The following is a 15,792-nucleotide window of genomic DNA, read 5'->3' as shown; positions in this document are numbered from 1 at the left end:
AATGAATACAGGAGTAAAAGAGTCAACAAGGAGACAGAAACAACTTTCAAGAAAAGAAAGACTTAAAAGGTCAAATCTCTTAACTTCTGTTTGCCTTAATCCACTAGAGAGGGAAATGGCAAATCACTCCAGTAATTCTGCCAAGAAACCTCCATAGTATTGGAGTGCTATAGTCCATGAAGAGTCAGACACAATAGAACAACTCAACAACAACTGAAGGCTTTGACTATGGAATCCAAGCCCTGCCAAGTACTATGAAACTATAAAGATTTGGACCTGGTAAAAATTTCTTGTCAGAGAGCAGCTAAACTAAATAGTACTGGAAAGCTTATCTCCAGAAAGTTGGGCACCAGGATATTTGCCCATTTGTATATACATATATAAACATATATGTGTATATATATATATATCATGACAACCACTAATATATTATATGTAATATATAAATATATGTATGTGTAGTATGTGTACACACATGTATTTGCACATATAGATGTATATATTATAACTATCTAACAATAGCTCAAGAAGAGGCTATCTGGGAGCTACTTTTGTTGGTAGGTGTATCTATATATATCATTCATGAAATTGGGAATCTTTTAAATATTAAAATCATTTACAAATCAGTACACGTAGGCTCACAGACTTAGAGTTAGAAGGATGTTGCCAAATCCAATTGTCTCATTTAAAAATGAGGAAACTGAGGCCTAGAGTGATAAAGGTCACACTGCTATTAAGTATCTGAGTTTAGATTTGAACCTTGGCTTTCCTAATTCCTACTCCAACACTCTATGCACTACACATCCCTTACTTTCCAGAGAGAGAAATGAAGGCTCATTATGCTTAAGTGACCAAAACATAATGTTGGGAACCATTTTGCTATTTAACAAATAGTAAACATGAAAATAATCCTTGTTCTGATTTAGATAAATCAAATAAGAATAGTGTCTGCTATGTTCTAGGAACTGTGACAAGAGTTGGAGATTTGAAAAAAAGAACAAAAGGTGTATTACCTGTACAGAAAGAGATTAAATTCTAATTGATATATATATATATATATATATGAGAGAATATACAGATTATATACAAAATGGATCCAAAACTATCCAAGATAGTTTTCAGAGAAAGGATATTAGAAGCTGAGGATTAGGAAAGGCTTCATGTAAAGGTGATTGAGCCAAGTTTTTTTTTTTAATTTTATATTTTTTCTAGATTACATGTAGACAATTTTAGCAATTATTTTCTGACATTTTGTAATCCATGTTCTTTCCCTCCCTCTCTCCTCAAAATGACATATAACATGATATAGGTTGTATATGTGCTATCATGCAATATATACTTCCATGTTTGCCATATGAAAGAAGACATATACTGCTTATACTAAAAAAAAAATTCATGAAGGAAAACAAGTGAATGGTATGCTTAGGTCTGCATTCAGATTCCATCACTTTCCTCTATGACAGTAGATAGCTGTTGAGCTGAATTTTAAAGAGAACCAGATTCCAAGATGCAGAGTTAAAGAAGGAGAACATTTCAGGCAAGGAGACAGAAGAAAAAGAAACAAATGGTCCAGTGTGGCTAAATAGCAAAATGTGTAGTAGGGAAAAATATCCAAGATTCAAGTTGTGAAGGGCTTTAGGTCCAGACAAAGTAGTTCATATTTACTCCAATAGGCAATAGGGAACCACTGGAATTTATTGAGGTTTTTTACATTTTTTTTTAAAGAATATTTTTCCATGTTTACAAGATTCATGTTCTCTCCTTCCCCTCTTCCCTCCCAGAACTGACAAGCAATTCCACTGATTTATATGTATCTTATTATTCAAAACCTATTTCCATCCTATTGATATTTGTAATAATCTTTTAAAAACTGTAACTGCAAATCACATACCCATATAACTTAGTGATGTTATATGTTTTTCTTTTGCATTTTTACTCCCATAGTTCTTTCTCTAGATGAGGATAGCATTCTTTTTATAAGTTCCATAGGATTGTTCTTGATCAATGCACTGCTATTAGTAGCAGAATCTATTATATTTTATCATTCCACAATGTTTTTCACTTTCTGTGTACAGAGTTCTCCTGGTTCTGCTCATTTCACTTTGCATCAGTTCATAGAGGTCTTTCCAGTTCATATAGAAATCAAGCAGTTCATTATTCCTTATAGCACATTAATATTCCATCACCATCACATACCACAATTTGTTCAGCCATTCCCCAATCAAGGGACACCCCCCCTCATTTTCCAATTTTTTGCCACCACAAAAAGCACAGCTATAAATATTTTTGTACAAACATTTTTTTTTACCTCTTTGGGATACAATGGAATTTATTGAGTTCTTGAGGTTGGCATGCTCAGACCTATAGGAAAATCACTTTATTGGCTATGTGGAAACTTGAAGCAGGGAGACCAATTAGACTATTGCAATAGTCCAGAGTTCTCTCCAGAGGGGTAGGGGGAAAAGATACTTGAGTTTATATTCAATGAATAACTATGGTCTTAAATAGGATTCCATGGGATTTTAAATTCAGAAACTTACATCACAGTGCCAAATGCACTGAATTTTTATCATTTTGCTTGTGATTGGGATGGCTTCAATAACTCTTACCTTTTTAAAAAAAGAATTCCATTATCATTCTGATCAAGTTCTCTTTTAAAGTTCTTCTGGGGTCACCTTGGGCAAAATAACTCTGAACCTCAGCTCCTCATCATAAGGGAATTGGATTCGGTAACCTCTAAGGCCCTCTTCCAGCTTTAAGTCTATGTTCTCAGCTGAACTTCTTTAACAAGGAGTCTCATTTACTTCTGTACTGATTTTCTCATGAAGAACTGTGAATTCAGATTCTGGGGAGTTCCAAGAGTCAGTGCTTTTATCTTTTACTTCTGGAAAGCCCAAGTCCTAAATTGCTACAGTGAAAGAAGCAGATAACCTATTGCTATCTCTTCCAAGTCACCTTCATCAAGGTTAAACAAATCCTACAAGTCAACAATTCAATAAAAGCATTTATAAAGTGCTTACTATGCACAGTGGGAGGCAGCTAAGTAGTGATGTGGGTAAGACCCCAGGCCTGGAGTAAGGAAGATCTGAGTTGAAATCCAGCCTCAGATACTTACTGTGTGATCCTGAGCAAGTCACTTTACCCTGTTTTGTCTCACTTTCCTCAATGGTAAAATTGACTGGAGAAGGAAATGGCAAACCACTCTAGTATCTCTGCCAAGAAAACTGCAAACGGGGTTAGGTCAGAGGAAAGGTACTAGCTTTAAGAGGGACAAGGTTTCTTGTAGAAAAGATTTTAGTTTTGTCTTAAAGTCAGCTAGGAGGAATGGAAAAGACATTGTGAACCTCTTCTTTGCAAAGGATTCATGAAGATACTTAGCTCATCAGGAAAAGCCTACTCTAGATTGGGGGAACAAGGTTGTTGCTTGGGCCTTAGGGTCTGGAAAAAAAAAGACTTCAAAAGCTTTTAAGGTAGGTATTTTTAGCCTTTTTTTTGTGGGTCATGGACCCTACTGGCTGTCTGGTGAAGCCTAGGGATCCCTTCCAATAATAAATAGTAAGTGCCTACTATGGTACTATATATGTATGTATTATCTTCTCCTGTATATATATCTCATTTGTACCCAATTACTTGCATGTGGACTCCCACTATCAGACTGTGGTCCTTGAGGGAAGGCAGAGGGAAAGCAGTACGGAAGCAAGAAAAGTAACAGATAATCACTGCTCTCAGAGAGTTCACACTCTAAAATGGGCTAACACCTGTATATAAACAAGCTATTCACAGGATAAACCTGAAATTATCAATAGAAGAAAGGCATTAGAATTATGGGGATTAGGAAAAGCTTCCTGTAGAAGATGAGATTATAGCTAGAGATTAAAGACATGCTGCCTATATTCAGAATTGAAGAAAATGTTAACAATTTAGAGGTCAGTGAAAATCATGATGTAATTTTTCCCTCCATCCAAGTTCAAGAACCCCTAAAATCTACCCGAGGTTAAGAATTCTGTTTGAAGAAGTGTGGGCTGATTCCCTTTACGGTTCTGGGGACACCTTCCAGGGCTAACTTAGCCCAGGGCTCCCCAGACCCAAGTGCGCCGGCCAGCGGCTCCCGTTTCCGCCGGGGCCCTCTCTTTGCCCGACTCCAAAATGGCCGCGGGGCGCGGAGGGGCTCCGGGACGCCCAGAGGTGGGCACCTCTTCCCAGCCGCCTCGGCACCCGGCGGTGACGACGGCAAGCCGGAGGGCTCCGGGCCGTGCAAAGGAGAGAAAAGGGGAGGAACCCGGAGACTCTATGGTCCGTCCCCGCCCCCTCCGCGACTCCCCTCCTTCTTTCCAGCCCGGTGCTCTGGCCCCCAGCAGCCGCCGCCGCCCCGCCTCCTCCCTCTACTTTGGGCTTCCCCCACGCTGTCCCCACCCCTCAGCTTTCTCAGGCCTGAGCCCCAGCGCCCAGCCTGGCCCGGGTGGCGCACGCGTTGACTGCCGGGATACTCCGCCCGCCCAGCCAGTCCTCCCAGCTTGCGCCGCGGTCGTGATATCCGTGTTTCTCCCAAGATGGTGGCGCTGGGTTCGGGGTGACTATAGGAGACGACAGGGCCCTTTGCCCGCCCCGACTTCCCCTTCCCCCGAAAAACACTGCTTTCCTCTCCTCTCCTCTCCAACCGCTCGTCCCCTCCTCCGCCGTCGCCTCTTCTGCAGCCGCTGCCGCTTCCTCCACCTCCCCCCCAAGGCCGGCTCTGCCGTGCGCCCCGCGCCCCGGCCCAGAGCCCCCCTCGGGCGGCGGCGGTGCTTCCTCCTCCTCCTGCTCCGGGCCCCGCGCGGAGCCGCCCGTCTGTCCGCTGCCCAGCACCGGCCGAGCGGGCCCCTGAGCCCCCCGGGGTGGGGGGAGCGGCGGCTGCGGCTGCGGCTGGAGAAGAGCGAGGGGTTCCCGGCGGCCCCGCGGGCTCCTTTCCCTCTCCTGGGTCCCGGAGAAGGAAGCGCGGGTCCCGCATGAGCCCCGGCGGTGGCGGCAGCGAAGGGGAAAGAGGAGGCGGCGGCGGCGGGAGGAGGAGGAGGAGGAGAAGCGGGGCGGCGGCGGCGCCTGCTGCTGCTGCTGCTGCTGCTGCTACCACCACTACCGCTGCTGCTGCTGCTGCTGCTGCGAGGGCTGCGGCCCAGCCACGGGCACCACCACAGGTCGGTGTTGGCGGGACCCGGGCCTCTTCCCTGGACTCTCTGGGCGGGCGGGCGGGGCGCTGGGCCGAGGGCCCCGTCCTCCCTAGCTGGGGCTGTGTTCCCCAGGCAGGCCGGGAGCCCTAACTGTCAGTTTAGTAGGTGGCCCCGCCGCTGCCTCCGCCTGGAGGGTTTTAACAGCTCCTGATCAGGACCGGGCGCACACCCCAGCTTGGGTTCGCGGGGCTGGGGACTGATCAGTTGCTGGGCCCTAGGAGGAGCTAGTCCTCTTCCTTCCAAACTGTCAGGTTCTTGCTTCCTTCCTTCTTTCCCCGCTGTGCTTTTAGGGTTTATCTGCTAGTAGAGCTCTAGTTTCTTTCTTGGGGGTGGGGTGGGGGTGGGGCGTATGTGGAGTGAGTAGGGTAGCTGTTAAGATTTGACGGGGTCGGGCTCAAACCCTTGCCTTTAGATAAAGTGTTTCTAGGCTCCCAGGACCCCCTTTGAAGTTGCACTGAAGTTCATGGCATTTGCCAGCGGGAGAAGTGTGTGAAATTCAGACCTGGAAATAGTTTTGCTCTCCCTCTCTTCCAGTTGAGTGAATGAGAAAGGGAAGAATAACACACATACTAACACACGAAAGAAAATGCACACATACCTGCAAATAGTTCTACTCCCTTCCCCTCTTCCAACTAACTAAGTGAATGAGAGAACTCTCCCCTTCTCCCTTTCTTCTCCCTCTCTTCTCCCCCTCCCCCCCCCATGGCTTCCTCTCCCCCACACCTGGAAATAGTTCTGCTCCGTCCCCTCCCCCAACGGAGTGAATGAAAGAGGGAAGAAAACATACACACACACACACATACGCACACGCACACTAACCAGCGCCAGCGCCAGGCCCTTGGCCTATGCCTTAGTGCTTCGTTCATATGTATGAAGCTTCTCATCTGTAAGTGAAATATGTTTAGGTGAAAAGCAGACAAATAACACTTTATTTCCTCCAGATTTATTTTATTGACAAGGCAGGAGGTGTGTATTTTTTTTAAAAGCTTAGAATTCTAGAAAGATGATTCATGGTCTCATTTTATTTTCTTTTTATGACATTCTGTGAGAGGACAAAAATAGAAAAGGTGCAGAACTTAATCAGGATCATTTTTTATTAGATGGCCACCAAGCAAGAATTTAAAATATAACACTTAGGCCCTTATTCCAGGGAAGTCTAAAGTTGTGTTTGGGATGGGAAATGTTCCTTTAACCACAGAGGGTCAGGCAAGCATATCAGTGATAGCTTTGGTGATAACAGATATTAATGAAACCACTTAAAGGCAGTAACTGGGAAGCAGCTAGACATCATAAAACCTTAATCATTTTTTTTAAAATACCTTCTTCAAGGGGGCAGCAACTTACAACTTAAAGAGTTTTAAAAATATAAACTTATGTAAATTTTTTTCATGATAATATTGTATTGTCATTATTATTGATTGTAGATGCTAAACAGAACAACCTTAGTGCCAAAGGGCTACTCCAAGAGTTTTAAATATCAGGTTTGACAGATACAAAAAGTGAGGTGTTTTCTTAATAGACATAAAAGAATTTCATAGGCAAAGAAAATAATCATGGATTTGAGAACATATCAAACCCTGCCAACCCTGCATAGGCAGTTGCATTCAACAAAGTGTGATAAGCATTGGAGGAGAATTTATGGAGTTAAAAGAGATGTTCTTTCTTCATGATTCTTAAATTATTTTAGGGAGACAAACATAAGCATGAAACAATTGAAAATTATACAAGGCAATTGAAATGAGTAACAAATTACAATTATTTATCAATATTTAAACTAGTTGTGATTTCTTCAGTGGCAATATTCTCCTTAGACTACACGTAACTCAAGCTTTTTTAGAGTTCTATTTCTTATCTCATGTTGTTAAATCATTTCATTAGTATAGTGATAAGTTTCTCCAAAGAGGTCCTCATACACCAGACATAGAGTTCATCAGTGTCTAGAAGAGTTAAATATTGGAAGGCTTTTATTCAATTTGGCCTTCTAGACCTGATGCTGTACTAGCATAGTTTTCAAAGATGCAGGTCCATTTTCATGCCAGGAGGAGGCATCAGAATAGGTCTATAGTGGAAACCCAGATATTATAGAAGGAAATTTTAAAGGTGAAAGAGGATTACAACCTGAAGAGTAATCATATAGTTGTGCTATGCAAGACTACAGACTGTCCTAAAAGTCTTTGTGTAATTTTATGGTATTTAAAACAAAAACTATTTAAAGCTTTTTAAAAGTTATTAAAGCTTGAAACAGCACAAAGATTTCCCTGTATCTAAGAATCCTTAGTGTTTAAGAACAAATTTTTGATTGGCCCCTGTTGATCTAGTATTAATAGAAACCAGGTAGTACTGCTTTACTGCTTCAATTCAGATTCACTTTATTTGAGGCTTCTTGTTGGAAGTTGAATAAACCCTTGGCAAGGTATGCATTTCAACTTTATAGCAGTTAAATCATCATCTCTACATCTTTCAGTTGAATATAAGATACATTGATGATCATGCTTCAATTTCTAATTGGTTTTAGCAAAGTAATTCCTTATAATTTTAGTTGTTCACACATGCAATTTGTTCCTGGTTATAAAATACACTAATTAGTTAATATGCTTGTTGTGGTAACTCTTGAATAATATCTACACAGAATTTTGTACATCTTTAACCAGTTAGTTAATTACTTGAAAATTCTGTATTTTCCCAGTGATCATATGCTATATAAACTTTTCCTTAAAGATCTGGTACAGACTCATCTTTATCCCACTTAAACATTTTCAGATTCATCAGGAACTTCTTTCATTGCTTGATTAGCTCCTTGCTCAAGCTCTCTTCCTCAAATTTTTCCCCTTCCTCACTTTATTTCAATAAGTACCACACCTCATAAACTTTAAGGTACTATATAAATGTGAATTATTATTCTGGGCATTACTTGTCCTCATTATTATATTTTAATATGCCCTATTCTGGAAATTATATCCCAAGAAAATAACAAATTGTAAGATAAAATAAGAAAAGAAGTTTAAGAATATTTAAAAAAATGCAAGTCCCTACTTTTATTCCTAATTATTGTGTTACATTATGTTGGAACACTTTAGGTTCTCCATTCCCTGAGGTGTGGCAAACTAGCCCTGTTACTGGAGGACCTGTTTGATTCAGTGTAGAGATGCTCATTCACAGAATGTGGGCCAATAGGTGATGAATTTTTTAGCTATACCATCTCATGAAATATGTAAAAGTTGAGATCTACCTGTTTAAGTATTCTGATAAAATCTAAGATCTTTTAAAGTATCTGGGTAAGGTACTATGTAACTACTTAAAAAGTACTGTGATTTCATTGGTATTGGTTACTACCTCTCCTGATAGTTATTGAGACTTCTCTGTGACTGTTACTTGAGTTGCTGTGGCCAAATTCATCCCTTGGTGGACTGGGAACAAAACTTTTGTTGATAAGACTTTCCAGACTTAACTAAGATGAATGGTTCTTAGAGTCCTTAATTAGGGCCATATTCAATGCCTTTCCATTGTGTTAGGGTCTGCTAGAAATTTATGACTTGCCCTAAGTAACACACCCACCCCTAACTGCATCCTTATAGTTTTCAGGAACCTAGGGTCACCTTTGCTTCCTGGGAACAGAACTTTAGAAGAGGAATCTGCAGGTATTCTGTTAAATTTCTTGTGACCTTTTTTTTTTTTTTGTGGTCATATGGCAATTCTGTTATCTTGACTTTGAGGACATGCCCAGTTTTTTTCTCTTGAAAACGTGGAGAATATTTTTGCTTTTACTTTTATTGTAGGTAGTGTAAGTGGAGAATATTTTTGCTTTTACTTTTATTGTAGGTAGTGTAAGTGTCCAAAACTGCTGGTCATTTCTAATATTTTAGCCTGAAACATTATTTCCAGATGTTTTCTTTTTTTCTTTTAAAAAGTTGTTGGAGGTGTTCTCTAGCACTTTCTAAACTTGTGCTCAGAATCATTGACATTAGTTATTTAGTTTCTAGGGTAAATGAGCTATTTTCCAAGTTTAAAAAATAGCTAAAAATGATTTTCATGTTTAAAGTACTTGGATAAACTCATAAAACCATATGTTCTCAACAGTGCAGATTTATGGCTATTTTCAAATGCCTTAACATGTTTTAAGGAGACAGTTAAAGTGGCATAGATGAATTGGTGTGTAGTGGCTGAGGTTGGGGGGTAAGCATTGATGTAGCACCAAGTTTTTACAAATATCACATTTGATCCTCTCAACATTTACAGGAAGTAAATGTTATTATTATCCCTATTTTACTGTTGAAACTAGCTAGATTAAATGACTTGCCCAACATCACACAGCTAACTAGGCATATGGCAGGATTTGAACTCAGATAATCACTTAACACCTGGTGGTATTGTGAGAATTAAATGAGATAATATTTGTAAAGCTCTGAACAAACCTGTAAGTGAATATTTTATCCATTTCACTTTATAGACTTATAGATAGAGTAGAGAAGTGTTTGAGACTTCTTGAAAATCATGCAAAATTTCCAAACTTTCTACTTGGAGCTCTTTATTATTGACTCTGCTGCAATTTACATTTTTTTCTTCCTTCTACTTTGTTTTAATCTCTGGGAGGGAAGATAGGTCAGTGTGGTGAACTTTGTATGTGAAAAACTCCTTTAAATTCAGATCACAAGCAATAAATTCCCATGGGAAAAGCCAGCTTTATAATTTACCTGCTTACACAATTGCCTGGGACAGTGACTATTTAAGGTCACACTAGTGTTAAATTTAGGCAGGACTTGAACACAGGCCTTCTTGATTCCAAGTTAGCTAGTCCTTTGTACTGTACATGCTGTTCATTGAATCCTCCTTTTTTTTCCTGTACTTGAGAAAATTGAGTGTACATAATTTTCAATCAGTAAATTTATTTCCTGCCTGTTGTTATCTAGGAGGCATAGTGATAGATACTAAAGGGAATACAAAGTATAAGACCAATCTCTGTCTACAAGGACCTAGAAGACTAGTGGGAGAAACAATAGCCTGTCTTACTTGGCGCTGTATTTTTAGTGAATGAGAACTAGAAATAAAAGTTTTTAGTGAAATCTGTTATTCCTGTTAGAAGCTGTTCTCTTCTCACCAAATCCACTCTACCTACTTACTGAGATCACAATTAGTTTCATTTGAAGCAGTATTTCTCAGAATTTTCAATATGAAACAATATTTGGGGTAGCTTAGGATAGGCTACTGTGTTTGGAGTCAGGAAAACCTAGGTTCAAATTCTGACTAGCTGGTGATGATGGTCTATGGCATCTTGTGCCTCAGTTTCCTCATTTGTAAAATGAGGTTGTTAGGACTTGATGGCCTCTGAGGGTCTCTTCTAACTAAATCTGTGATCACAGAAAGAATATTTATGAATTGCTTATTCGACCAGGCTCACGGACATTAATACTTCAAATAAAAATACAAGCAAAAAGAAGACAACCCCTGCCTTTGAAGAGCTTATATTCAGATTATCTACCCAATATACTTGCTACTGTTTAAAAAAATTCAATTTTTAATTTAACTCTAGTCATAGTCACAAGATCCTGTGGAAGAAGAGGCTTAAGAGATGGAGATTCTAATTTGGGGCTTTTAGACCTGTGTGAGCTAGGGCACAGAATAAAGGTTTTGAATGCCTCCCCCCCCCCCCCCCCCAGTATAATGTCTACCTTCATGGGGCTCACTACATACTTAGAAAAATGATATCTGCACAAATCACCATATAAGTTTAAAACAAAATCCTTTGTGATATCTAAGAGAAATAGTCCTTTGCTGGGATGGTCAAGGACAACTTAGTGGAGGAACTGGTATTTAAATTGGATATGAATTTAAGGGAAGGTACAGGGAGAAGCATAAGGAAAAGCTTGAGAAGAAAATGTACAATGTGTATTCTAGGGATTGAGTATTAAAATTTGTAGACTAGAACACTGAGTATTAATATGAGATTAGGTTGGAAAGGTAGGGTGACGGCTTTTTGGGGAGGATCTTAAGTATTAAAGAAGTTAGTCGGAAGACTTAACTTCATATAATAGGCAATATGTAAATATTGAAGGTAAAAGTTACCTATATGTCCTTGTCAATCTTTCTGAATCCCAATTTTACCATCTGTAAAATGGAAGGTTATTACAAAGATTAAATTATATGTAAAGTACTTTTCATACTGTAAAGTATTACATTTTTTTAAAACCCCTTACCTTCCATCTTAGAATCAATACTAGGTATTGGTTCTAAGGCAGAAGAGTGGTAAAGCTAGGCAATGGGGGTTAAGTGACTTGCCCAGGGTCACACAGCTAGGAAGTGTCTGAGGTCGGATTTGAACCCAGGACCTCCTATCTCTAGGCCTGGCTCTCAATCCACTGAGCTGAGCTACCCAGCTGCCCCCAAGCATTACATTTTTTTAAAAAGCACTACAAAAATGTTAGCTATTTTTAAAATGATGACTAGATGATTTTCAAGTACCCTTTTAGCTTTCAATCTATGATCCTATGATTTTTTAGCACTTGATTATTTCTGTGGATGAGGAAGATAAGCTTGACCACAGTCTGAAGAATAGATTGGAATGAGAAATGGTGGTGGAGAGGAGACTTATTAGGAAACTAGTATAATCTAGAGTACTATGGGGCAGTGCACAAAATTTTAGAGGAATAGGATTAGAGAGAAAGGACTGAGTGCCTGTGGTTCTTCAGAGGTAGAATCTGGAGGAATTGGGAGCATTGTTACCAGTTTAACAGTTCTGTTAGCAGCATAGTCTAATGCTTTCTTGATAGAATTGGAAAATTCTCATGTGGTAACCTTACTAGGAAAGGGTCATATGCCCTAAATTTTTTTCTTTTAAAATACATTCCTAATATTCTTTAAAAACAAAAGAAAGGGCTGATATTCCTCAATGTTTCTCCCTCACACAACTTGGGAGTCCTTTTCCCTTTCCATTTTTGCAGTAAATAAACCACAAAAAAAGGAAAAATTATACTTCTTTGCAGTCAGAAAGAAAGAATGCTTTACCTACCTTATATATTCTGAAGATATAATTTGTCACTGTACTTATTAGATTTTTGGATCTTTCAATAACATTTTCTTTACATTAATATGATTATTTTATATATTCTCATGGTTCTACTTCCCTAGCTATACCCCAATTGATTGAGTATCTACTTTCTAGTTTTTTGCTCTTGCAAAAAATTGCTGTTTTATACATAAGAATATTTTCTTTTCCTCTTTCTTGCTTAGAATCAAAGTTTGGAATAGGTGCCAGAACCATTATTTCATATATACAGGTAGCTGCTCCCAGATGAAAAAACTCCCTTTACCAATGCTGGTTAATATTTTAGAAATTGTGACTGGTCCAGGGTCATATAAGCCAGTTTGTTGTTAGAGGTAACCCTTGTTTGAATCCATATTTTCTTGACTCCTAGACTGGTTCTCTACTGTACTATGCTACTTCTGAATTTTTAAGTATAATAGTTTCTCAGAATATTTAGCCCTTCATAACCTGGCACCTCTGCAGTTCAGTGACATTGCCTTCATTGCAATTCTTCACAAAAGATACTCTCATCTCCCAAGTTGGGGGTATTTTTCACTGGCTCTCTACCATGCCTAAAATATTCTCCCTCCTCATCTCCTAGCTTTCTTGATTTCCATCAAGTCTCACCTAATATCCCACCTTCTATAAGAAGCCTTTTCCTTGTCCTCCTTAATTCTGGTTCTTTTCTTCTGATTATCTCTGATTTAACCTTTATATATATTGTTTGTACATAGTTGTTTGCAGGTTATCTCCATTAGAGTGAGCTAGTTCCTTGAGAGCAGAGACTGTTTATTTTTTGCCTTTATAACCTTATTGCTTAGCTAGTGCCTGGCTTATATGTTATATATGATATATATATAATAAATACTAGGTGACTGACTAATTCACAGATGCATCACTTAGAGTTCATTAGTGCATCTGTCTTCCCATATCTCCTTTAACATTTCACTTTTAATCTTTTATAATTTTTGTCAGTGAGATTGAGGTGAAACCTCATTGGTGTTTTAATTTGCATTTTCTTAGTGTGTGACCCAGAGCATTCTCATGTGATTGTTAAGAGCTTGCAGTTTTTTCTCTTGAAAGCTGTTTATCTTCTTTGGCCACTTAATCCATTTTAGGGAATGGCTTTTCTTTATATATGACCTTTATCAGAGTTAGTTGCTTTATTTTTTCCCCAGTAAACACCTTCCCTTCCAATTCTAGCTGCAATGACTTTATTCATGTAAGACCTTTTCAATTTTCTATATTTTAAATTGCCCATTTTATTTTTTAGGACTATTTTCTATGTCTTTAGTTATATTTTCTTCCTTATTAGGCCTGTGCAAGGTACTTCCATTTTCCTCTTTTTTTTAATGATGAGCCTTTTTTCTTTTTTAGTTTTATAAATTGCTTTCCAGTTGCCCGATTAGCTTTTGTTGAATACAATAGAGAATCCTTAACCCTGCATTATTTTGTATGTGTGCTAAAGCAAGGAACTGAAAAGTGAGTATCCAGTGGTGTCCTTGGATTTATCCAACAGCAAGGCCACTATGTTCCAGGGCCTCTGTGTCTTGCTCTCCCAATCTCTGTTGATAAAGGTTTTTTTGTTTTTTGTTTTTAAAACCCTTACCTTCCATCTTAGAATCAATACTGTGTATTGGTTACAAGACAGAAGAATGGTAAGGGCTAGGAAGCTTCTAGGCCTGGCTCTCAATCCACTGCTGTTGATCAGATTTAAACATGTTTTAAAGCAGTAACAAGTAGTTTTTAAATAGTTTTTTATTAGCATAATTCAAGATCCAATGCTGCTATAGCCCCATCATCATTCTTTTTAAATTGTTTTCTTTCAAGTTTTTGACCTTTTGTACTGCCAGATGACTTTTGTTATTATTTTGTTTAGCTCTACAAAGTAACCCCAAGATTGTTTAGTTAGTATGTCCATAGCCTCTCTCATTTTAAAAACCTATGTGGGTGGAACACTTCATAACCACACATTTAGATTTAGCATATTATGGGGGCGTGTTCTTAAATATTTAGACTAATTCCTCTTTTTTTCTTATCCACTTAACTGACTGGTTTGCTTTTTAGATATTCCTATTCATTTTTCTGCTGTGCAGCTAGGTTGATAAGAATGCTAAGACATCTTCCTGAGTTCCAATCTGGTCTTAGACACTTAATAGCTGTGTGACCCTGGAAAAGGTCTCTTAACTATGTTTGCCTCAGTTTCTTCATCTCTAAAGAGAACTGGAGAAGGAAATGGCAAGTATCTTTGCTAAGAAAAACCCAGATGGAGTCACAAAGAATAGGAAAACGACTTAAGTGATTCAACAGCAATACTTCATTCATCTATGACAGTTATTCTTTGACCTTTCTAGTTGTACACTTCATGTGTTCATACTTATTCAGCATACATAGGTTCACAGACTATAGGATCAGACTTAAATCTGGAAAGGATCTTAAAGATGATAGAACCACTCCCCTTTCTTTTGCAGATGTGGAAACTTAAGCCCAGACAGGTAATATTTGCTCAAGGTCACACAAATAGCAAGTAGTAAAGTCAGGTTTTGAACAATGAAGTGGCCTACCTCCAAATCTGGTGCTATTTCTGCTGTATCACACTGTTTCATATTCATGATGGAATTTGGAGTATTTAGTGCAACTACCATTTATTAGGTGCCTGCTGTGTACCAAGTACTCTGCTACAGGTTCACAAATTTTGAAGAGAGTGTAACAACATGCACAAAGGTTTGTAGGAAATGTCACTTGAACTAGTGATTTCAAGAAGTAGAGATTGAAAGAGGTGTATAGTATTCCATTACTAGGAATAGTTTGTATAAATCAAATCAACAACAAGCATTTATTAAGTGTCTGGTATGTGTCAACCACCATGCTTAAGCATTGAGGACACAAGGAAAGGCAAAACACAATCTAATAGAGAGTGGGGATGAAGAGAGAGTGCAAACAGCTATTACAAAAAAAAGGTGTAAAGAAATTGGAGATAATCACAGAAGGAAGACACCTCTCATTAAGGATATGAAGAATTGGGAAAGATTTCTTGCTCAAAGTGGAATTTTAGCTAAGATTTGAGGGAAGCCAAAAGTTGAGGAGGAAGCAAATTCCAGGTACATGGGGTACAGCCAGTGAAAATACTCAGTTTATAGATGGAATCTTGTTCAAAGACCAGCAGAGCTAGGCCAGAGTTATTTCATGGAATGTCTTAATACAGGGAATAGTAAGTAAACTGGTTTAACTTGAATGTAGAGTATGTGAGAAGAAGGCATAATAAACCCAGAAAGGTTGTTTGGAGTCAGATTATGAAGGACTTTAAATTCCAAATTAAAGTTTGCATTTTATTCTAAAGGCAGTAGGAAGTACTGAAAATTCTTAAATAGTATAGTGCCATAGTTACATTAATGCTTTAGGTATATCAGTTTCAAAGCTTTATGAAAAATGTTTTAGAGAAAGGAGAGCCTGGAGGCAGTGAAACCAATTAGAAGTAGTCCCAGATTAGAAATTATGAAGGTATGAATGAATTAGGATGTTAAACTTGTGAGTATAAAAGAGGGAAGCCTATGTAAGAGTGGATGTAGT

The 15,792-nt window shown here is 38.8% G+C and overlaps 1 protein-coding gene across 3 annotated transcripts in view; it reads left to right on the top strand.

The window, feature by feature from the left end:
• The first annotated feature begins 5,029 nt into the window (after positions 1 to 5,029).
• Positions 5,030 to 15,792, top strand: part of UBE3A (ubiquitin protein ligase E3A) — a 109,377-nt gene continuing 98,614 nt past the window's right edge. For 2 of the 3 annotated variants that reach the window (XM_016424834.2, XM_016424833.2), the window contains exon 1: positions 5,031 to 5,171. The gene's annotated coding sequence lies outside the window, so the exon portion shown is untranslated. Of the gene's footprint in view, positions 5,172 to 15,792 lie in introns of all 3 variants that reach the window. The other variant, XM_056807198.1, reaches the window with a different exon arrangement.

The sequence above is a fragment of the Monodelphis domestica genome, chromosome 8 (assembly GCF_027887165.1).
Source record: "Monodelphis domestica isolate mMonDom1 chromosome 8, mMonDom1.pri, whole genome shotgun sequence".
In the NCBI taxonomy this organism is placed as follows: domain Eukaryota; kingdom Metazoa; phylum Chordata; class Mammalia; order Didelphimorphia; family Didelphidae; genus Monodelphis; species Monodelphis domestica.
The sequence above is the reverse complement of the archived record's forward strand: the minus strand, read 5'-3'. Positions and strand labels throughout refer to the sequence as shown.